General features: G+C 52.9%; 1 long non-coding RNA gene across 1 annotated transcript in view; it reads left to right on the top strand.

The window, feature by feature from the left end:
* LOC119955792 overlaps positions 1-22,103 on the top strand; it is a 26,059-nt gene extending 3,956 nt beyond the window's left edge. Inside the window, exon 2 of the long non-coding RNA XR_005458528.1 lies at positions 21,917-22,103. This is a non-coding gene — a long non-coding RNA (uncharacterized LOC119955792). The remainder of the gene's footprint in view (positions 1-21,916) is intronic.
* The last annotated feature ends 795 nt before the right edge of the window (positions 22,104-22,898 follow it).

The following is a 22,898-nucleotide window of genomic DNA, read 5'->3' as shown; positions in this document are numbered from 1 at the left end:
CAACTGCTCGGCCCAGGACCGCAAGGAACTTCAGAGAGTCGTGAATACCGCCCAGTCCATCACACAAACCTGCCTCCCATCCATGGACTCCATCTACACCTCCCGCTGGGCTTACTCACTCTTTCAACTTCTTCCATCGGGCAGGAGATACAAAAGTCTGAGAACACGCAGGAACAGACTCAAAAACAGCTTCTTCCCCGCTGATACCAGACTCCAAAATGACCCTCTTATGGACTGACCCGATTAACACTACACCCCTGTATGCTTCAACCGATGCCGGTGTCTATGTATTGACATTGTGTACCTTGTATTGCCCTATTATGTATCTTCTTTTATTTTATTTTTTTTCATGTACTAAATTATCTGTTTGAGCTGCTCACAGGAAAATACTTTTCACTGTACCTCGGTACACATGACAATAAACAAATCCAATCCAATCCAATTTGGGGCAGCACAGTAGCACAGTGGCTTGCACTGTGGCTTCACAGTGCCAGGGTCCCAGGTTCGATTCCCGGCTGGGTCACTGTCTGTGCAGAGTCTGCAAGTTCTCCCCGTGTCTGCGTGGGTTTCCTCCGGGTGCTCCGGTTTCCTCCCACAGTCTAAAGATGTCCAGGTTAGGTGGATTGGCCATGATAAACTGCCCCTTAGTGTCCAAAAAAGGTTAGGAGGGGTTATTGGGTTGAGGGGATAGGGTGGAAGTGAGGGCTTAAGTGGGTCAGTGCAGACCCGATGGGCCGAATGGCATCCTTCTGCACTGTACGTTCTATGTTCAATCCAAAAGCTTGAGGGGCTGAATGGCCTCCTGATTCATTTGTTCATATTGACCATTGTTGAGAATGGCTGGATTGACCATCACTGGGCGGCACAGTTGCACAATGGTTAGCTCTGCTGCTTCACAGTGCCAGGGACCCGGGTTCAATTCCAGCCTGCATCTGTGCGGAGTCTGCACGTTCTCCCCGTGTCTGCGTGGGTTTCCTCCGGGTGCTCCGGTTTCCTCCCACAGTCCAAAGATGTTCAGGTTAGGTGGATTGGCCATGCTAAATTGCTGCTTAGTGCCCAATATTGTGCAGGTTAGGTTAGGTTATGAAGTTACAGGAATAGGGCAGGGGAGTGGGCTTAGGTACGGCACTCTTTCAAAAAGGGAGGTAGAGAGAAAACAGGAAACTATAGACCAGTGAGCCCAACGTCGGTAATGGAGAGGTTGCTGGAGTCCATTAGCAAGGATTTCCTAGCACAGCATTTGGAAAGCAGTGGTGTAATCAGACAAAGTCAGCATGGATTTACAAAAGGAAAATCACGCTTAACAAATCTACTATAATTCTTTGAAGATGGAACTAGTAGAGTTGACCAGGGGGAGCCAGTGGATGTGGTTCATTTAGACTTTCAGAAGGTTTCCAACAAGGTCTCACATAGCACATTAATCTGTAAAGTTAAAGTTAAAGCACATGGGATTGTGGGTAGTGTCCGGAGATGGATAGAAAGCTGGTCAGCAGACAGGAAGCAAAATGGAATAAAGGGGTCTTTTTCTGAATGGCAGGCAGTGACTAGTGGGGTACCACAGGGATCTGTGCGAGGACCCCAACTGTTCACATTACATATTAATGATTTTGACAAGGGAACTAAATGTATTAGCTCCAAATTTGCAGATGATACAAAGTTGGGTGGGAGGGTGAGCTGTGAGGAGGATGCAGAGATGCTTCAGCGGGATTTGGACAGGCTGAGTGAGTAGGCACATGCATGGCTGATGCAGTATAATGTGGATAAATGTGAGGTTATTCACTTCGGTAGCAAAAATAGGAAAGCAGATTATTATTTGAACAGATATAAATTAAGAGAGAGGCAGATACTCAGCGAGACCTTGGTGTCCTCGTGCATCAGTCGCTGAAAGTAAGCGCACAGGTACAGCAGGCGGTAAAGAAGGCAAATGGGATGTTGGCCTTCATAGCGAGAGGATTTGAGTATAGGAATAGAGATGTTTTATTACAGTTGTATAGGGCATTGGTGAGGCCAGACCTGGAGTATTGGGTGCAGTTTTGGTCTCCTTATCTGAGGAAGGATGCTCTTGCTATGGAGGGAGTGCAGGAAATGTTTACCAGGCTGTGTAATTTCAAGCAGGAATTAGATACAGCTCTTGGGGCTAAAGGGATCGAGGGGTATGGGGGGGGGAAGCGGGATCAGGGTATTGAACTTGATGATCAGCCATGATCAGAATGAATGGCGGAGCAGGATCGATGGGCTGAATGGCCTCCTCCTCCTTCTATTTTCTATGTTTCTATGTTTCAGAGGGTTGATGCAGAATCGATGGGCCAAATGGCCTTATTCTGCACTTCAGGAATTCTACGGTTCTAAAGGACCATTACTGAGAATGGTTGAATTAGCCATAACTGGGTATGGCTGAGAAGGGCGGCAAAGTGGTTAGCACTGCTGCCTCACGGCGCCAAGGGCCGGGTTCAATACCGGTCCCAGGTCACTGTCCATGTGGAGTTTACACATTCTCCCGTGTCTGCGTGGGTTTCCTCCGGGTGCTCCGGTTTCTTCCCACAGTCCAAAGATGTGCAGGTTAGGTGGATTGGCCTTGATAAATTACCCCTTAGTGTCTAAAATGTTAGGTGGGGTTACTGGGTTATGGGGATAGGGTGGAGGTGTGGGCTTAAATAGGGGGCGCTTTCCAAGGGCAGGTGCAGACTCGATGGGCCGAATGGCCTCCTTCTGCACTGTAAAATTCCATGATTCTATGACATTTGCTGAGACTGGTGACATACTAAACGGTCAACAAACAAGTCTTTTTTGGGTTGAGTTTAGAAATAAAAAGGGGCAGTGACACTACTGAGAGTTTACTACAGACCCCCAATAGTGAAAGGGCGATAGAAGAACAAATATATCGGCAAATCTCGGCCTGTAAGAACAAGAGGGTAATAATAGTCGGAAACTTTAACTATCCCAATATCAACTGGGAATCAAACAATGAGGGGAACTGAAGGAGAAAGATTCATGCAGTGTGTGCATGAAAATGTTCTCAACCAAATTAGTGACAAACCCAACGAGAGGAGATGCAATTCTAGATGCAGTCTTGGGGAACGGAGAAGGACAGGTGGGTGATGTGACAGTTGGATAGGGGATAGTGACCACAATTTAGTTAGATTCAGTATGACCGTGGAAAAGGACAGAATTAAGGCGGGACTAAATGTTTTGAATTGTGGGAAGGTATTTTTTGTAGAAATGATAAGGGACTTGGCTGAGGTGAACTGGCCAGCATTGCTAGAGGGTAAATTTGTGGAAAACCAGTGGGACGCTCGTAAGAGGAGAGATTCTAAATGTACAAAGTAGATATGTCCCCTCCAAACAACATAAGAATGGTACTGGCAAACCGAGACCCCCCTGGTTGTCTAGAAGAATACAGGGGAAAATCAAACAGAAAACGAAATAGGCACAAAGAACTAAGGACTGCAGATAGCCTGGACAAATATAGAAAGTGCGGGGACAAAGTCAAAAAGGAAATAAGAAAATTAAAGAGACATGAAAAAAGATTAGCAAGTAAAGTTAAAGAAAACCCAAAGATGTTTTATCAATATATAATGATAAAAGGTTAGTTAAGGAAAAAGTGGGATCTATCAGAAATGAAGAGGGGAACTTGTGTGTAGATGCAGAGGCTGTGAGAAGGGTTTCAAATGGATATTTTGTTCTGTATTCATGAAGGAAATGGATGATGCAGATATAGTCCAGGAGGAACACTCCGAGATATTGGATGATGCAGATATAGTCCAGGAGGAACACTGTGAGATATTGGATGGGATAATCATAAAAAGAGATGAAGCCCTCTTAGGATTGAAATCCTTGAAAGTTGATAAGTCACCAGGACCAGATGGATTACATAAGAACATAAGAACTAGGAGCAGGAGTAGGCCATCTGGCCCCTCGAGCCTGCTCCGCCATTCAATGAGATCATGGCTGATCTTTTGTGGACTCAGCTCCACTTTCCGGCCTGAACACCATAACCCTTAATCCCTTTATTCTTCAAAAAACTATCTATCTTTACCTTAAAAACATGTAATGAAGGAGCCTCAACTGCTTCACTGGGCAAGGAATTCCATAGATTCACAACCCTTTGGGTGAAGAAGTTCCTCCTAAACTCAGTCCTAAATCTACTTCCCCTTATTTTGAGGCTATGTCCCCTAGTTCTGCTGTCACCCGCCAGTGGAAACAACCTGCCCGCATCTATCCTATCTATTCCCTTCATAATTTTAAATGTTTCTATAAGATCCCCCCTCATCCTTCTAAATTCCAACGAGTACAGTCCCAGTCTACTCAACCTCTCATAATCCAACCCCTTCAGCTCTGGGATTAACCTAGTGAATCTCCTCTGCACACCCTCCAGTGCCAGTACATCCTTTCTCAAGTAAGGAGACCAAAACTGAACACAATACTCCAGGTGTGGCCTCACTAACACCTTATACAATTGCAACATAACCTCCCTAGTCTTAAACTCCATCCCTCTAGCAATGAAGGACAAAATTCTATTTGCCTTCTTAATCACCTGTTGCACTTGTAAACCAACCTTCTGTGACTCATGCACTAGCACACCCAAGTCTCTCTGAACAGCGGCATGCTTTAATATTTTATCGTTTAAATAATAATCCCGTTTGCTGTTATTCCTACCAAAATGGATAACCTCACATTTGTCAACATTGTATTCCATCTGCCAGACCCGAGCCCATTCACTTAATCTATCCAAATCCCTCTGCAGACTTCCAGTATCCTCTGCACTTTTCGCTTTACCACTCATCTTAGTGTCATCTGCAAACTTGGACACATTGCCCTTGGTCCCCAACTCCAAATCATCAATGTAAATTGTGAACAATTGTGGGCCCAATACGGATCCCTGAGGGACACCACTAGCTACTGATTGCCAACCAGAGAAACACCCATTTATCCCAACTCTTTGCTTTCTATTAATTAACCAATCCTCTATCCATGCTACTACTTTACCCTTAATGCCATGCATCTTTATCTTATGCAGCAACCTTTTGTGTGGCACCTTGTCAAAGGCTTTCTGGAAATCCAGATATACCACATCTATTGGCTCCCCGTTATCTACTGCACTGGTAATGTCCTCAAAAAATTCCACTAAATTAGTTAGGCATGACCTGCCTTTTACGAACCCATGCTGCGTCTGCCCAATGGGACAATTTCTATCCAGATGCCTCGCAATTTCTTCCTTGATGATAGATTCCAGCATCTTCCCTATTACCGAAGTTAAACTCACTGGCCTATAATTTCCTGCTTTCTGCCGACCTCCTTTTTTAAACAATGGCGTCACGTTTGCTAATTTCCAATCCACCGGGACCACCCCAGAGTCGAGTGAATTTCGGTAAATTATCACTAGTGCATCTGCAATTTCCCTAGCCATCTCTTTTAGCACTCTGGGATGCATTCCATCAGGGCCAGGAGACTTGTCTACCTTTAGCCCCATTAGCTTGCCCATCACTACCTCCTTAGTGATAACAATCCTCTCAAGGTCCTCACCTGTCATAGCCTCATTTCTATCAGTCGCTGGCATGTTATTTGTGTCTTCCACTGTGAAGACCGACCCAAAAAACCTGTTCAGTTCCTCAGCCATTTCCTCATTTCCCATTATTAAAACTCCCTTCTCATCCTCTAAAGGACCAATATTTACCTTAGCCACTCTTTTTTGTCTTATATATTTGTAAAAACTTTTACTGTCTGTTTTTATATTCTGAGCAAGTTTACTCTCATACTCTATCTTACTCTTCTTTATAGCTTTTTTAGTAGCTTTCTGTTGCCCCCTAAAGATTTCCCAGTCCTCTAATCTCCTAGCAATCTTTGCCACTTTATATGCTTTTTCCTTCAATTTGATACTCTCCCTTATTTCCTTAGATACCCATGGTCGATTTTCCCTCTTTCTTCCGTCCTTCCTTTTTGTTGGTATAAACCTTTGCTGAGCACTGTGAAAAATCGCTTGGAAGGTTCTCCACTGTTCCTCAACTGTTCCACCATAAAGTCTTAGCTCCCAGTCTACCTTAGCTAGTTCTTCTCTCATCCCCTTGTAATCTCCTTTGTTTAAACACTAAACACTAGTATTTGATTTTACTTTCTCACCCTCCATCTGTATTTTAAATTCCACAATATTGTGATCGCTCCTTCCGAGAGGATCCCTAACTATGAGATCATGAATCAATCCTGTCTCATTACACAAGACAAGATCTAGGACCGCTTGTTCCCTCGTAGGTTCCATTACATACTGTTCTAGGGAACTATCGCGGATACATTCTATAAACTCCTCCTCACGGTTGCCTTGACCGACCTGGTTAAAGCAATCGACATGTAGATTAAAATCCCCCATGATAACTGCTGTACCATTTCTACATGCATCAGTTATTTCTTTGTTTATTGCCTGCCCCACCATCTCGATTTGTTTCCGAGCCGCTTAAAGGGGTCAGGTAGGAGATAGTAGATGTTCTGAGGATGATTTTCCAATCCTCACTAGATACAGGAAGGTACCCGAGGACTGGAGAAATGCAAACATGGTTCCATTGTTTAAAAAGGGATTGAAGGAAATGCCGAACAATTAGAGGCCGGTTACTCTTATGTTAGTGGTGGGCAAATTAGTAGACTCAATCCTGAGAGATGGGATTAACTGTCGCACAGAAAGGCATGGACTAGGCAGGGATAGGCAGCATGGATTTATTAAAGGAAGGTCTTGACTCTCAAATTTAATTGAATTCTTCGAGGAAGCGACAAGAAGGGTTGATGTAGGTAGTGCAGTGGATGTGGTGTAAATAGACTTTAGCAAGGCCTTTGACAAGGTCCTACAAGGCAAAAAGATAAAAGCCCATGGGATACAGGGCAAAATGGCAAACTGGATAAAAAGTTGGCTTAGTAACAGGAAACAAAGGATAATGATCAATGTTTGGGGGACAATAGGGAAATTTGCAAATGACACAAAGCTTGGTCAAGTGGCGGACAGTGTCGATGATAGCTGTAATCTCCAGAATGAGATAGGTGGATAGGGGGAGTGGGCGATAAAGTAGCAGAGTGATTTTAACACAGAGAAGTGTGAGGTCAGCATTTAGGGAGGTCAAACAGTTGTAGGGACTAAACAATAAATGGGAATATACTCAGAGGGGTAGATGAAGTGAGAGATCTTGGCAAGAGGTACACAGATCCCTATAGGCAGCAATTCAAGTAGACGAGGTGGTAAAGAAAGCAATGGAATTGTCTCATTCATTGGCAGAGGTTTAGAATATAAAGGTAAGGATATAATGTTGGAATTGTATAAAACACTGGTGAGGCTACAACTGGAGTATTGTGTACAGTTCTGGTCACCACATTACAGGAAGGATGTTATTGCTCTGGGGGAGAGCAGAGGAGGTTGACAAGAATGTTGCCAGGGCAGGAAAGGTGTAGCTACGGGGAGAGATTGGATAGGTTGGGGTTATTTTCCTTGGAATAAAGAAGGCTGAGGGGCGACTTAATCGAGGTGTACAAAATTATGAGAGGAAGAGATAGAGTGGACATGGACAGGATCAAATTGTTCCCCTTGGTGGAGAATTCTAGATTCAAGATAATTGGCAGAAGGTGTAGAGGGGACATGAGGAAGAACGTTTTTACGCAGAGGGCAGTGGGAGTCTGGAATTTGCTGCCCGAGATGGTGGTGGAAGCAGAGACCCTAAACACTTTTAAAAAGTACCTGGATCTGCACCTTCAGTGCTGTAAGACACAGGGCCATGGACTGGGTACAGGAAGGTGGGATAGAGTGGACGTGGAGAGGATGTTTCCACTTGTAGGAAAAACTAGAACCAGAGGAAACAATCTCAGACTAAAGGGACGCTCCCTTAAAACAGAGATCTCTGGGAAGCCAGGGAGGAGATTGCAGAGCCTTTGTCCTTGAACTTTATGTCGTCTTTGTCGACAGGAATAGTGCCGGAAGACTGGAGGATAGCAAATATTGTCCCCTTGTTCAAGAAGGGGAGTAGAGACAACCCTGGTAATTATAGACCTGTGAGCCTTACTTCAGTTGTGGGTAAAATGTTGGAAAAGTTTATAAGAGATAGGGTTTATAATCATCTTGAAAAGAACAAGTTGATTAGCGATAGTCAACACGGTTTTGTGAAGGGTAGGTCATGCCTCACAAACCTTATTGAGTTTTTTGAGAAGGTGACCAAACAGGTGGATGAGGGTAAAGCTGTTGATGTGGTGTATATGGATTTCAGTAAGGCGTTTGATAAGGTTCCCCATGGTAGGCTATTGCAGAAAATAAGGAAGTATGGAATTGAAGGTGATTTAGCAGTTTGGATCAGTAATTGGCTAGCTGAAAGAAGACAGAGGGTGGTGGTTGATGGCAAATGTTCATCCTGGAGTTCAGTTACTAGTGGTGTACCGCAAGGATCTGTTTTGGGGCCACTGCTGTTTGTCATTTTTATAAATGACCTGGAAGAGGGCGCACCTGGAGTACTGCGTGCAGTTCTGGTCACCAGATTATAGGAAGGATGTGGAAGCTTTGGAAAGGGTTCAGAGGAGATTTACTAGGATGTTGCCTGGTATGGAGGGAAGGTCTTACGAGGAAAGGCTCAGGGAATTGAGGTTGTTTTCGTTAGAGAGGAGAAGGCTGAGAGGTGACTTAATAGAGACATATAAGATAGTCAGAGGGTTAGATAGGGTGGACAGTGAGAGTCTCTTTCCTTGGATGGTGATGACCAACACGAGTGGACATAGCTTTAAATTGAGGGGTGGTAGATATAGGACAGATGTCAGAGGCAGTTTCTTTACTCAGAGAGTAGCCGGGGTGTGGAACGCCCTGCCTGCAACAGTAGTAGACTCGCCAACTTTAAGGGCATTTAAGTGGTCACTGGATAGACATATGGATGAAAATGGAATAGTGTAGGTCAGATAGGCTTCAGATGGTTTCACAGGTCGGTGCAACATGGAGGGCCGAAGGGCCCGTACTGCGCTGTAATGTTCTATGTTCTATATTCGATTCAAGGAAGAAGGCTACAAACTGGCCAATAAAAACAACAGGTAAAAGAATTGGGAGAGTTTAGAATTCAGCAAAGAAGGACCAAGGGAAAAGGGGAAAATAGAGAATGAGGGTAAGCTTGCGGGGAGCCTAAAAACGGACAATAAAAGTTTCTATAGGTACATGAAGAGAAAAGATTGATGAATACAAATGTAGGTTCCTTACAGTCAGAAACAGGGGAATGTATAATAGGGACAAAGAAATGGCTGAGCAACTAAATACATACTTTGGTTCCGTCTTCACAAATGAGAAGACAAGTCAGGGCCCAGAAATATTGGGGAATGCAGGGTTTAGTGAGAGGGAAGAACTGAAGGAGATCAATATGAGTAGAGAAATGGTGTTGGGGAAATTAATGAGATTGAAGGTTGATAAATCCCTAGGGCCTGATTATCTACATTCCAGAGTTCTTAAGGAGGTGGCTCTGGAAATAATGGATGCATTGATGGTCATCTTCCAGGATTCTATAGACTGTAGACTGTAGAACAGTTCCTGCAGATTGGAGGGTGGCTAATGTAACTCCATTATTTAAAAAGGGAGGTCGAGAGAAAACAGTGAATTATAGACCAGTCAGCCTGATGCCAGTAATGGGGAAAATTCTAGAATACATTATCAAAGATTTTATAGCGTAGCACTTGGGAAACAGTGGCAGGATCGGATAGTCAGCCTGGATTTATGGATGGGAAATCATGATTGACAAATCACCTGGAATTCTTTGAGGATGTAACTAGCAGAGTTGATGAAGGGGAACCAGTGGATGTGGTGGCCGGGATTCTATGACCCCGCGCCGGGTCAGAGAATACCCAGGGCGAGGCGGGAATCGCACTCCATCGCCCTGTTGCCTGGTTCCGATTCTCCCCCGCCGATTCTCGGGCGCCCGTGAGATTCCGCCACGCTGGTCAGGGGCCGTTAAAAGCACCCCCCCCCCCCCCCCCGGCGATTCTCCGGGCCCGGACGGGCCGAGTGGCCGCCGGGTCCAGCCGGGTCCCGATGGCGGGGGTTAATCAGGTCCCACACGGCGGGACTTGGAAGGTGTGTCTGCGGGGGCCATCCTGGAGGGTGGGGGGATCTGACCTCGGGGGGTGGGGGCCCTCACGGTGGCCTGGTCCGCGATCGGGACCTACTGATTGGCGGGCAGGCTGGTTCCGTGGGGCCTATGTTCCTCTGTACCGGGCCCCGGGGGCCGGTGCGGAGAAGGGAACCCCCATGCATGCGCGGAATCACGCTGGCTGTCCTGCGCAAGCGCAAACCCGCGGCAGCCATTCCGCGCTGGCTGAAGCTGTGGGGACCACTACGGTGTTAACCTAGCCCCCTTGGAAGGGGAGCATTCCCCATTATCGGATTGCCACCGGAGTGGATGCTGCTGCTTTTCATGTCGGCCCCATTATTGGAGAATACTGCCCGGTATATTTGGACTTTCAGAAGGCTTTTGACAAAGTCCCGCATAGAGATTAGCGTAAAATTAAAGTGCATGGGATTGGGGGTAGTGTATTGAGATGGATAGAAAATTGGTTGGCAGACACGAGACAAAGAGTAGGAATTAACCTACTCTTCCGAATCAGCAGGCAGTAACTAGTGGGGTACTGCAGGGATCGGTGCTGGGACCCCAGCTATTCACAATATATATTAATGATTTACAATGTAATATCTCTAGATTTTCAGATGACTTCAAGTTGTGTGGGAGGGTGAGCTGTGAGGAGGATGCAGAGATCCTTCAGTGTGATTTGGACAAGTTGAGTGATTGCGCAAATAAATGGCAGATGCAGTATAATTTGGATAAATGCGAGGTTATCCACTTTGGTAGCAAGAACAGGAAGGCAGACTATTATCTGAATGGCCATAAATTTGGAGAGGGGAACATGCAATGAGACCTGGGTGTCCTTGTGCACCATTCGCTGAAGGTAAGCATGCAGGTGCAGCAGGCGGTAAAGAAGGCTAATGGTATGTTGGCCTTCATTGTGAGAGGTTTCGAGTATAGAAGCAGGGATGTGTTGCTGCAATTGTACAGGGCCTTGGTGAGGGTCTAGGACAACTCATCGCCGCCGACTCATCGCCGCCGACTCATCGCCAGCCAACTCATCGCCAGCCCAACTCATCGCCAGCCCAACTCATCGCCAGCCCAACTCATCGCCAGCCCAACTCATCGCCAGCCCAACTCATCGCCAGCCCAACTCATCGCCAGCCCAACTCATCGCCAGCCAACTCATCGCCAGCCCAACTCATCGCCAGCCCAACTCATCGCCAGCCCAACTCATCGCCAGCCCAACTCATCGCCAGCCCAACTCATCGCCAGCCCAACTCATCGCCAGCCCAACTCATCGCCAGCCCAACTCATCGCCAGCCCAACTCATCGCCAGCCCAACTCATCGCCAGCCCAACTCATCGCCGCCGACTCATCGCCAGCCCAACTCATCGCCAGCCCAACTCATCGCCAGCCCAACTCATCGCCAGCCCAACTCATCGCCAGCCCAACTCATCGCCAGCCCAACTCATCGCCAGCCCAACTCATCGCCAGCCCAACTCATCGCCAGCCCAACTCATCGCCAGCCCAACTCATCGCCAGCCCAATAAAAACAGTACAGTCAACAGACTTCTTAACAGCGCTCTGGAGTGAATGGAATCTATTTAAACAATTTAAACCTATAGAAAACAAAGGACATTTTAACATATTTTTCAGTAAATTGACTCTATTTAAAAAGTGCCCAATATAAAAACGATTGTATTTAACCAGAGATGGACAGGAAACACAATACAAAAAACACTAACTTACAATTAACAGCGTCTATTTCAATAGAGCCCTACAGTAAACAGTCAACTGACCAAATCTGAACCTAATCAATTTCACATTTGTCGCGCACATGTTCCATAACCCTGGTGTTTGTCAATTTCAGCTATTCAGACGAAAAGCACAAAATTATATGTTGCAGGTGCGAATATACATTGAGCAACTTTGTGAGTTGCAAAGTGCACTCTGGTACAAGTCAGCTGATATATGCCCCTGGTTTCATGCTAATAAGTTTCTTTGAGATGCCACGATTGATAACCCTATGCAGGTGTGTGTGTGTGGATGCGTTTGCGTGGATAGATGTGGGAGGATTATCATGTTAATAAATATATATGCAGACAGCATTCGTTTCTAACATCACAGACAGCAGTAGGCCATTCCTACTCATCCTAGCTGTGCATTTCATTTCAGCACATGGCCATTAAGAGCCCCTTTATTCACATTTAAAGAAGAAAATCTGTGAACAGCCTCAAAATAATTATGTTGTGTAATGGACATAAGTAAGGACAAGCTTTTTTCTACAAAGCACCGTGAGTATTTCGCCAAACCTTGCAGTGTGACAGAAATCTTTTTCCGTCCGTCTCTGGTTAAAGTTGCTCAATGTATATTCGCACCTGCCACATATAGGGCGAGATTCTCCGGACTCACGACGGTTCGGAGAATAGCGGGCGTCGGAAATTTTTACGGCGACGCTGTTCCGACGCCCTCCCGCTATTCTCCGAACCCCGCAAATTGTCGGAGTCGCGTTTCCCGACAAACGCCTCCTTCCCGCCCCTGACACGACCAGAATCGCCACTGAGAGCCCCCCCCGCTATTCACCGGCCCGGATGGGCCGAAGTCCCGACGTCATGGCGCCCTGTTTGGACGTCGTGAAACACACCTGCTTTTTAAATTCGTCAACCAGTCGGCCTGGCTGACGACTGCTTGGAGGAGGTCAGGGCACCACTCTGCGCACCGCTCAGCGCACCGCTCAGCGCACCGCTCAGCGCACCGCTCAGCGCACCGCTCGAGTCTGGCCACAACGGGGAAGGCATCCCTGGGAACGGGAGGGGGTCCAGAGCGGGGGCAGTGGGGGGGAAACGGAGGGGGCAGTGGGGGAGACGGAGGGGGCAGTGGGGGAGACGGAGGTGGCAGTGGGGGAGACGGAGGGGGCAGTGGGGGAGACGGAGGGGGCAGTGGGGGAGACGGAGGGGGCAGTGGGGGAGACGGAGGGAGCAGTGGGGAAGACGGGGGAGGCAGTGGGGGAGACGGAGGGGGCAGTGGGGGAGACGGAGGTGGCAGTGGGGGAGACGGAGGTGGCAGTGGGGGAGACGGGGGAGGCAGTGGGGGAGACGGAGGGGGCAGTGGGGGAAGACGGGGGAGGCAGTGGGGGAGACGGAGGGGGCAGTGGGGGAGACGGAGGGGGCAGTGGGGGAGACGGAGGGGGCAGTGGGGGTGACGGAGGGGGCAGTGGGTGAGACGGGGAGGCAGTGGGGGAGACGGAGGGGGCAGTGGGGGGGACGGAGGGGGCAGTGGGGGGGACGGAGGGGGCAGTGGGGGAGACGGAGGGGGCAGTGGGGGAGACGGAGGGGGCAGTGGGGGAGACGGGGGAGGCAGTGGGGGAGACGGGGGAGGCAGTGGGGGAGACGGAGGGGGCAGTGGGGGAGACGGAGGGGGCAGTGGGGGAGACGGAGGGGGCAGTGGGGGAGACGGGGGAGGCAGTGGGGGAGACGGAGGGGGCAGTGGGGGAGACGGAGGGGGCAGTGGGGGAGACGGGGGAGGCAGTGGGGGAGACGGGGGAGGCAGTGGGGGAGACGGAGGGGGCAGTGGGGGAGACGGGGGAGGCAGTGGGGGAGACGGAGGGGGCAGTGGGGGAGACGGAGGGGGCAGTGGGGGAGACGGAGGGGGCAGTGGGGGAGACGGAGGGGGCAGTGGGGGAGACGGGGGAGGCAGTGGGGGAGACGGAGGGGGCAGTGGGGGAGACGGGGGAGGCAGTGGGGGAGACGGAGGGGGCAGTGGGGGAGACGGAGGGGGCAGTGGGGGAGACGGAGGGGGCAGTGGGGAGACGGAGGGGGCAGTGGGTGAGACGGGGAGGCAGTGGGTGAGACGGAGGGGGCAGTGGGGGGGAGACGGGGGAGGCAGTGGGGGAGACGGAGGGGGCAGTGGGGGAGACGGAGGGGGCAGTGGGGGAGACGGGGGAGGCAGTGGGGGAGACGGAGGGGGCAGTGGGGAGACGGGGGAGGCAGTGGGGGAGCCGGAGGGGGCAGTGGGGGAGACGGAGGGGGCAGTGGGGGAGACGGAGGGGGCAGTGGGGGAGACGGAGGGGGCAGTGGGTGAGACGGGGGAGGCAGTGGGTGAGACGGAGGGGGCAGTGGGGGGGAGAAGGGGGAGGCAGTGGGGGAGACGGAGGGGGCAGTGGGGGAGACGGGGGAGGCAGTGGGGGCGACGGAGGGGGCAGTGGGGGAGACGGGGGATGCAGTGGGGGCGACGGAGGGGGCAGTGGGGGAGACGGGGGAGGCAGTGGGGAGACGGAGGGGGCAGTGGGGGGGAGACGGAGGGGGCAGTGGGGGAGACGGGGGAGGCAGTGGGGGAGACGGAGGGGGCAGTGGGGGAGACGGGGGAGGCAGTGGGGGAGACGGGGGAGGCAGTGGGGGAGACGGAGGGGGCAGTGGGGGGCGACGGAGGGGGGGGGGGTTAGGTAGAGAGTGAGCCGTCCAACCCCGTAACAAAATGTCTGCCAGCATGCCATGGTGTGCCGGTGACGAGGACACGGCCGCTGGTTCCCCTGTGGCTTACGGCCACAGGCCACTGACGCACCCGTGAGGAGGCCATAGTTTACTGGCCGTTGGATGCAGAAAGTGACCAGGGGTTAGGCTGCCCGCGTGTCAGCAGCGCGACCAGGCCACCGGGACACACTGGTATCAGGCGGCTGGCGGCTGCCGAGGTGTCGACTAACCTCCGTCTAACATGTCCCGTTTCTCCGCCCCCCCCCACCCTTCTGTAGGTTAGCACAATGTCTGGGAACAGAACGGCTATGTTCTGCGCAGTGGTTGGGGCCGCTGCACTGCATTTGGAGATTCAGCAGCATCCACACCCACAACCCGCAGTGGCTGCAGGGCCAGCTGCAGCAGCAGAGGGAAGGGCCGAGGAGTTGCCAGTCGTCGAGCAGCATGGGGGGGAGGAGGAGGAGGAGGAGGGGGAGGGGGAGGAGGAGGAGGAGGAGGAGGAAGAGGAAGAGGAGAGAGTGAGGGTGCAGCCACGGCGTCAGAGGCGACGACCAAAGCCGAGGGTGTAGCGTGTCCGGGTCTCTTTCCTAACAATGCCGGACATTACCTGCAGGAGGAGACTCCGGCTGAGTAGGCAGACGGTGATACATATCTGTCACCTCGTGGCGCACCTCGCCCCACGTGGAACGGGGGGAGGACACGCGATCCCGGTTGCCATCAAGGTGACGGTCGCTCTGAACTTCTATGCTACCGGCTCCTTCCAGTCTCCGAGCGGGGACGTCTCCGGGATCTCCCAGTCATCGGTGTATCCGGGATGTGACCGACGCCCTCTATGCCATCGCCGATCGCTACATCACCTTTCCCGAGGACCAAGCAAGTCAAGACTCACGAGCCCGTGGATTTGCCAGTGTGGCCGGGATACCGAGGGTTCAGGGGTCAATCGACTGTGTTCACGTCCCCATGCGCCCGCCTGCTGTGGACAAGGAAGTGTTCACAAACAGGAGGGGGACATACTCCATTAATGTCCAGGTGGTATGCGACCCCCACATGAGGTTCATGAACGTCTGTGCAAGGTTCCCAGGGAGTGTGCATGACTCCTACATACTAGCGCAGTCGTTCATCCCTGCGATGTTTGAGGGACGTCCCCCCCGGCTGAGGGGCTGGTTGCTAGGCGACAGGGGTTATCCACTGAGGTCTTGGCTGATGACGCCTATACGGAGGCCTCAGACCAATGCGGAAACCCGATACAACGAGGCCCATGCAGCAACCAGGGGTGTGGTGGAGCGCTGCCTTGGCCTCCTGAAGATGAGATTCAGGTGCCTGGACCGCTCCGGAGGGGCCCTGCAGTACCAGGCCGACAGGGTCGCTCGCATTGTAGTGGTCTGCTGTGCGCAGTACAACATCGCGATGCAGAGGGGAGATGACCTGTTGCAGGAGGCGGAGGGAGAAGCTAGTGGCAGTGGTGCCAGCACAGAGGAGGAGGAGGAGGAGGAGGAGGAGGCTGGCGGAGTGGCGGGCGCAGAACGCAGACACGACCCAGGTGCTGGTGATGTCCAGGAGGCGGCACGACGGACCCGGCAAGGACGGCGGGCACGCGACGCCCTGGTGGCAGCACGGTTCACGCATCGCATGTGACGTCCCCGATGAACACCAAACCACCACCTGCATCGCTAGTCATGCAGAGGGTCACCACACAACTGCCACCACCACAACCCCCCCCCCCCCCCCCCAGTGTACACTGCTCCACTTCGACATGACGCTTATCACTGGGTACAGACGGAATGGCACAACATTGATGGCTGTGTCAGCGGGTGTGATCAGTGCCATGTGGAATGATGACAGCCCGCTCTGCGAAGAGCTGTGAGCTCAGAATCGTTAGAGAGAGTCTGACCCATGGCAATAGCTGAACCATCCACCTTGGTGGCCGCTGAGTTTGTCACTGACACTCCATCACGTGCCCGCGTGGGCTAGCTGTGGGAGGGGGGTAGGGGCAGGGACTGCACACCCGGCACTGAGGTTTCACCACCCGTCACCCCCAGCGACACTCGGTCACCATCACGATTCCTGTGGCTGTGGAACAATCACACGGTATTACAAGTAAGGTGGAACAGTGCGTTTAATGTGAGCAATTATTTACAGGTACCCTAGCCCCTACAACTAAACTGTGCCCTTCACCCGTGCCAACTTACTCAGTGTCTATCTTAGTTGCCTTACGGGTCCTACCACTACGTCTACGTGACTCCCCAGATGATACAGCAGGAGTGGAGGAGGATTGCTGCGAATCGCCCCCCTCGACTCGTTTCTCCTTGGCTATGCGTTTCCTGGGGCGACCCGGCCTGATGGGCCAGGCTGCTCTGCGGGCGTCTCGGGTGACATTGTGCCACCCTGCTCTGCCTGCTGCCCACCCGATGCACCAGGGATGGGACGGGGGGAGGCCGAGAATTCCGGGACGTCCCGTGATGGAGTTAATGGGACGGGCCCCGAAACTCCTCCTCCCTCGGGGAGCCCGGTGGCCCCCGGGCCTCACTTTGGGACAGAGGTGCGAGCGGGGAGGTTCCCCGTCGCACCACCGACACCTGGCGCTGCCAGTCCTGGAAGCCTGCAACGGTATCCACCAGGATCCGAAGGTTTGCAGAGACGGAGTCCAGGGAGTTAGACATTCCCGCCAGGGACTGTGCGATCTCAACCTGAGTGTGCACGACGCCATCCAGCACATGTGTCAGGCGGTTGATGGTCTCCGCGACTGACAGCTGGGACTGTGCTATCGACTGCTGGGACTGTGCTATCGACTGCTGGGACTGTGCCATGGCCCGCAGGGCGCCGGCAATGTTGGTTTGGCTCTGGCACATTGCTGCCTGTGAGAGGGCAACCCTGTCCAGGGCCGAGGATGACGCGTGCACATTAACCCCAACGTCTTGCATAACCTGACCCATTGCCTCCACCGCGGATGCCACCCGTGCGGTGTCGGACTGGGTCTCTGCCATGAGCGGCACCACTCCCTGCTCTTGGACGCGGTTCGACTCCTCTAACAGCGTCTGCAGAGTCTGGAAGGCTGCCCTCCTCCCGCCATTGTTTCCCTGGGTTTCCTGAGGCATCGGCTGTGCGGGTGGGTTGATAAACTCCAGGAACTCCGAAAACGTCTGGGAGCCAGCTGCATCCTGGGCCTGGTCTGGCCTCCGCAAGTCCGGGCCCTCGGTTGCTCCGACCTCCACCTGCTGTACCTGCTCAGCTGTGATGTGCCAACCAGACTGTGCCCCAGGAGACTCATCACTAAATAGGCCCGCCGGGGTGTGTATCTCTGGGATGATGGATGTGGTGGGAGAAAGCAGTGCCGCAAGCCCGACGCTCTCAATGCTTAGGGCCTCGTCCATGGTGTGGGGCTGCTCAGCGACAGGAGGGTTGTCCCTGGCCATTTCTGGTGGTGGTGGTGGACTTCGAACCCTCTGTGCGTCCTGGTCCGCAGATTGGGTTGGGGCGGATAGGGCTGCCCGCTGATCGGGCACCCTCTGTTGTGAGGCCCCGGGTGAGGTGGCGGCAGATTCCTGTCTCCGTCTGGAGGCAGACGGCCCTGGTCGTTCGGCATCACGTCCTAGGGAAGAGAATGAGACGGGTTATTTCGATTTGCTCGGCAGGCCGCTGGACGGTCCCAGTGGGCAGGGTGTGAAGGGACAGAGGATGGGGGAGGTGTCCCAGTGGGCAGGGTGTGTGAAGGGACAGAGGATGGGGGAGGTGTCCCAGTGGGCAGGGTTTGTGAAGGGACAGAGGATGGGGGAGGTGTCCCAGTGGGCAGGGTGTGTGAAGGGACAGAGGATGGGGGAGGTGTCCCAGTGGGCAGGGTTTGTGAAGGGACAGAGGATGGGGGAGGTGTCCCAGTGGGCAGGGTGTGTGAAGGGACAGAGGATGGGGGAGGTGTCCCAGTGGGCAGGGTGTGTGAAGGGACAGAGGATGGGGGAGGTGCCCCAGTGGGCAGGGTTTGTGAAGGGACAGAGGATGGGTGAGGGGTGAGTGTTTGTCAGGGAGGGTTGTCTCACTTGCTGCAGTTCCGCCAACCTCGCATTGCGCGATATCGCGGGTAGCAGACCCCCCAACAAGGTCCAGTGCCCTCTGTTCAAAGGTGCTGGGGGGGTGCAGGTTGGGCGAACCCCCTCCAGTCTTATGCCGCTCACGGTGGTTATGAGCGGCCTTGGCCTGTTGGGGGAGGGAACATAGGTAGATCATTACAAAACGGCAGGTATCAGCAGTCCGTTCAGATACTGGCACAGTTTGGGGGGGGGCAAGTTGTCATCAGACGATTGCATCTCTCCTCGGGGCCAGAGCGCTGGGTCTGCGACAACTTTGTGAACCACCCTCAAATAACTCTGCCCCAATCCCTCTCCCCCCCCTCCCCCCCGGGCACGGGGGGGGGGGGGGGGGGGGGGGGGTGCTTAAGTTAAGGGGGAGGGATGGTTGTGACTAGGGGGCACCCTCATGGCACTTACCCTGGCAGACCTGGTGAGGTCGTGTAGCTTCTTCCGACATTGCTCTGCTGAGCGAGGGGTCTGCCCCACAGCACTGACGGCAGCAGCCACGTCACGCTAGGCCTGGCGTACCGCGCTGGCAGGTTGGCGATGCCCTCTCCGCGGGCGGATGATGCCCCTCCTCTGTTCCACGGCATCGAGCAGCGCCTCGACGTCAGCATCTACAAAGCAAGGAGCAGCTCGCCTAGGCTCCGACATCCTGCCCGACAGATTCTGTGGTCGCCCGCGCCTTTTTACGGCGTCGGGCGGCGTCACATGGGCGTGTTCGTGTCGTCGTCGCGTTCCGTTGTCATCACGCACGTAATTGACGCGGCCGCGCTACTAGCCCATTTCCAGGAAGTGAATCCGTCGGGAAATGAAGCCTTCGCGATCGTCGTAAAACGGTCCCGATTTTTACGACGGTTTTGCGACTTTCCGCGGGTGCGGAGAATTTCGCCCATAATTTTGTGCTTTTCGTCTGAATAGCTGAAATCACTCCAGAGCGCTGTTAAGAAGTCTGTTGGTTTAAATAGATTTCATTCACTCCAGAGCGCTGTTAAGAAGTCTGTTGACTGTACTGTTTTTATTGGGCTGGCGATGAGTTGGGCTGGCGATGAGTTGGGCTGGCGATGAGTTGGGCTGGCGATGAGTTGGCTGGCGATGAGTTGGGCTGGCGATGAGTTGGGCAGGCGATGAGTTGGGCTGGCGATGAGTTGGGCTGGCGATGAGTTGGGCTGGCGATGAGTTGGGCTGGCGATGAGTTGGGCTGGCGATGAGTTGGGCTGGCGATGAGTTGGGCTGGCGATGAGTTGGGCTGGCGATGAGTTGGGCAGGCGATGAGTTGGGCTGGCGATGAGTTGGGCTGGCGATGCGTTGGGCTGGCGATGAGTTGGCTGGCGATGAGTTGGGCTGGCGATGAGTTGGGCTGGCGATGAGTTGGGCTGGCAATGAGTTGGGCTGGCGATGAGTTGGCTGGCGATGAGTTGGGCTGGCGATGAGTTGGCTGGCGATGAGTTGGGCTGGCGATGAGTTGGGCTGGCGATGAGTCGGCGGCGATGAGTTGGGCTGGCGATGAGTTGGGCTGGCGATGAGTTGGGCTGGCGATGAGTTGGCTGGCGATGAGTTAGGCTGGCGATGAGTTGGGCTGGCGATGAGTTGGGCTGGCGATGAGTTGGGCTGGCGATGAGTTGGGCTGGCGATGAGTTGGCGGCGATGAGTTGGGCTGGCGATGAGTCGGCGGCGATGAGTTGGGCTGGCGATGAGTCGGCTGGCGATGAGTTGGGCTGGCGATGAGTCAGCGGCGATGAGTTGGGCTGGCGATGAGTTGGGCTGGCGATGAGTCAGCGCCGATGAGTTGGCTGGTGATGAGTTGGGCTGGCGATGAGTTTGCTGGCGATGAGTTGGGCTGGCGATGAGTTGGCTGGCGATGAGTTGGGCTGGCGATGAGTTGGGCTGGCGATGAGTTGGGCTGGCGATGAGTTGGGCTGGCGATGAGTTGGGCTGGCGATGAGTTGGCTGGCGATGAGTTGGGCTGGCGATGAGTTGGCTGGCGATGAGTTGGGCTGGCGATGAGTTGGGCTGGCGATGAGTTGACTGCCGATGAGTTGGGCTGGCGATGAGTTGGGCTGGCGATGAGTTGGCTGGCGATGAGTTGGGCTGGCGATGAGTTGGCTGGCGATGAGTTGGGCTGGCGATGAGTTGGCTGGCGATGAGTTGGGCTGGCGATGAGTTGGCTGGCGATGAGTTGGGCTGGCGATGAGTTGGGCTGGCGATGAGTTGGGCTGGCGATGAGTCGGCGGCGATGAGTTGTCCCATTCCCCTTGGTGAGGCAACACATGGAGTATTTTGGGCAGTTTTGGTCTCCTTTTCTGAGGAAGGATGTTCTTGATCTCGAGGGAGTGCAGCGAAGGTTTACCAGACTGATTCCAGGGATGACGGGACTGTCATATGAGGAGAGATTGAATCTGTAAGGATTATATTCGCTGGAGTTCAGGTGAATGAGGGAGGATCTCAGAGAAACCTATAAAATTCTAACAGGACTGGACAGGGTAGATGCAGGAAGGATGTTCCCGATGGTGGGGGTGTCCAGAACCAGGGGTCTCAGTCTGAGGATACGGGGTAGGCCATTTAGGACATTTCCTCACCCAGAGAGCGGTCGGTCTGTGGAATTCATTGCCACAGGAAATAGTTGATGCTAAAACATTGAATCGTTTCAAGAAACAGTTAGAATTGTTTTTATGGATCCTGTTAGCTGTGAGCAATTGGTTACCCCATGTTCCTCCATGAGGAGGTGGGGGAGGAGGGGAATGGGGCATTCATTAGCAGTACAGCTGTATAAATAGAGTTGGCCAGCGTGATACCGGCTAGAGAGGGAATCAGTCGTGAATTACTGACCCTGTGTACATATTGGTGTAAATAAAGTTGTTTTTTTGTTTGCCTCTACAAGCTCGTGCTGGATTCTTCGTGACCCTCACAAAAATATAGCACTTTTGGTGAAGGGGATCAAAGGATATGGGGGAAAGTGGGATTAGACTATTGAGTTGACCAGCCAAGGAAATGACTGGTGGAGCTGGCTCAAAGGGCCAAATGGCCTCTTCCTGCTCCTATTTTCTCTGGGGTTTTTTAGAAAACATTTTATTGAGGCATTTATAATTTTAACAACAGAACGACCAACACATGCAGAAAACCCCCAGTAACATACCCAAAGTCCTCTGCGCCCTAACTCCTACCTACCCATATGTTAGATCCCCTGCCCTGATTCTACTATTTTCACTGTTGCTACGTCGGCATTGTTCCTGATTCTAATTTGAAGCTTTCTTCTCTTAATTTCAAAGTTTAATGTCTTGTTATGAAACGTTGTTGGAGTCTCCCCTTTAATTCGCTGCTCTTTCTTTTCCAGGTTGTTAATGGAGATCTGGTCGAATGACAGCCGGCACTGTGGTAATCACAGGTGGAATATTGGCTACAATTATCCTTCTCTGTATAATCATCGTGTTGTGTTATTGCCGCCTGCAGGTCAGTATTTGCATCACCTGCAGGCTTTCCTAACCCATCTTCAACAAATAAAACAATTATTTTATGATCCATTTCCATTCCCCAGATTCAGCCTTTGGAATAGCAGCTGGCGATAAAACCAGATGTTATCTTGTTGTGTTGAAATACACAAAATGTATAAATTTTAACCGAAGAGAATGTGAGATTTAAACTCCCTGGAATGAAGGTAGGCGGGTCTCCGGGAGAGTCTGGGAGACAGTCGGGGGAGACAGTCAGGGGGAGGAGAGACAGTCTGGGGGAGTCAGTCTGGGGGAGACAGTCGGGGGGAGACAGTCGGGGGAGACAGTCGGGGAGACAGTCGGGGGGAGACAGTCGGGGGAGACAGTCGGGGAGACAGTCGGGGGGAGACAGTCGGGGAGACAGTCGGGGGAGACAGTCGGGGGAGACAGTCGGGGAGACAGTCGGGGGGAGACAGTCGGGGGAGACAGTCGGGGAGACAGTCGGGGAGACAGTCGGGGAGACAGTCGGGGGAGACAGTCGGGGGGAGACAGTCTGTGGGAGACAGTCTGTGGGAGGAGAGACAGTCTGGGGGAGACAGTCTGGGAGAGACAGTCTGGGGGAGACAGTCTGGGAGAGACAGTCTGGGAGAGACCGTCTGGGGAGACAGTCGGGGGGAGACAGTCTGTGGGAGGAGAGGCAGTCTGGGGGAGACAGTCTGGGAGAGACAGTCTGGGGGAGACAGTCTGGGGGAGACAGTCGTGGGGAGACAGTCGGGGAGAGACCGTCTGGGGAGACAGTCTGGGGGGAGACAGTTGGGGGAGACAGTCGGGGAGACAGTCGGGGAGACAGTCGGGGAGACAGTCGGGGGAGACAGTCGGGGGGAGACA

Source organism: Scyliorhinus canicula, chromosome 21 (assembly GCF_902713615.1).
Source record: "Scyliorhinus canicula chromosome 21, sScyCan1.1, whole genome shotgun sequence".
In the NCBI taxonomy this organism is placed as follows: Eukaryota; Metazoa; Chordata; class Chondrichthyes; order Carcharhiniformes; family Scyliorhinidae; genus Scyliorhinus; species Scyliorhinus canicula.
This window is presented reverse-complemented; position numbering and strand designations above follow the sequence as displayed.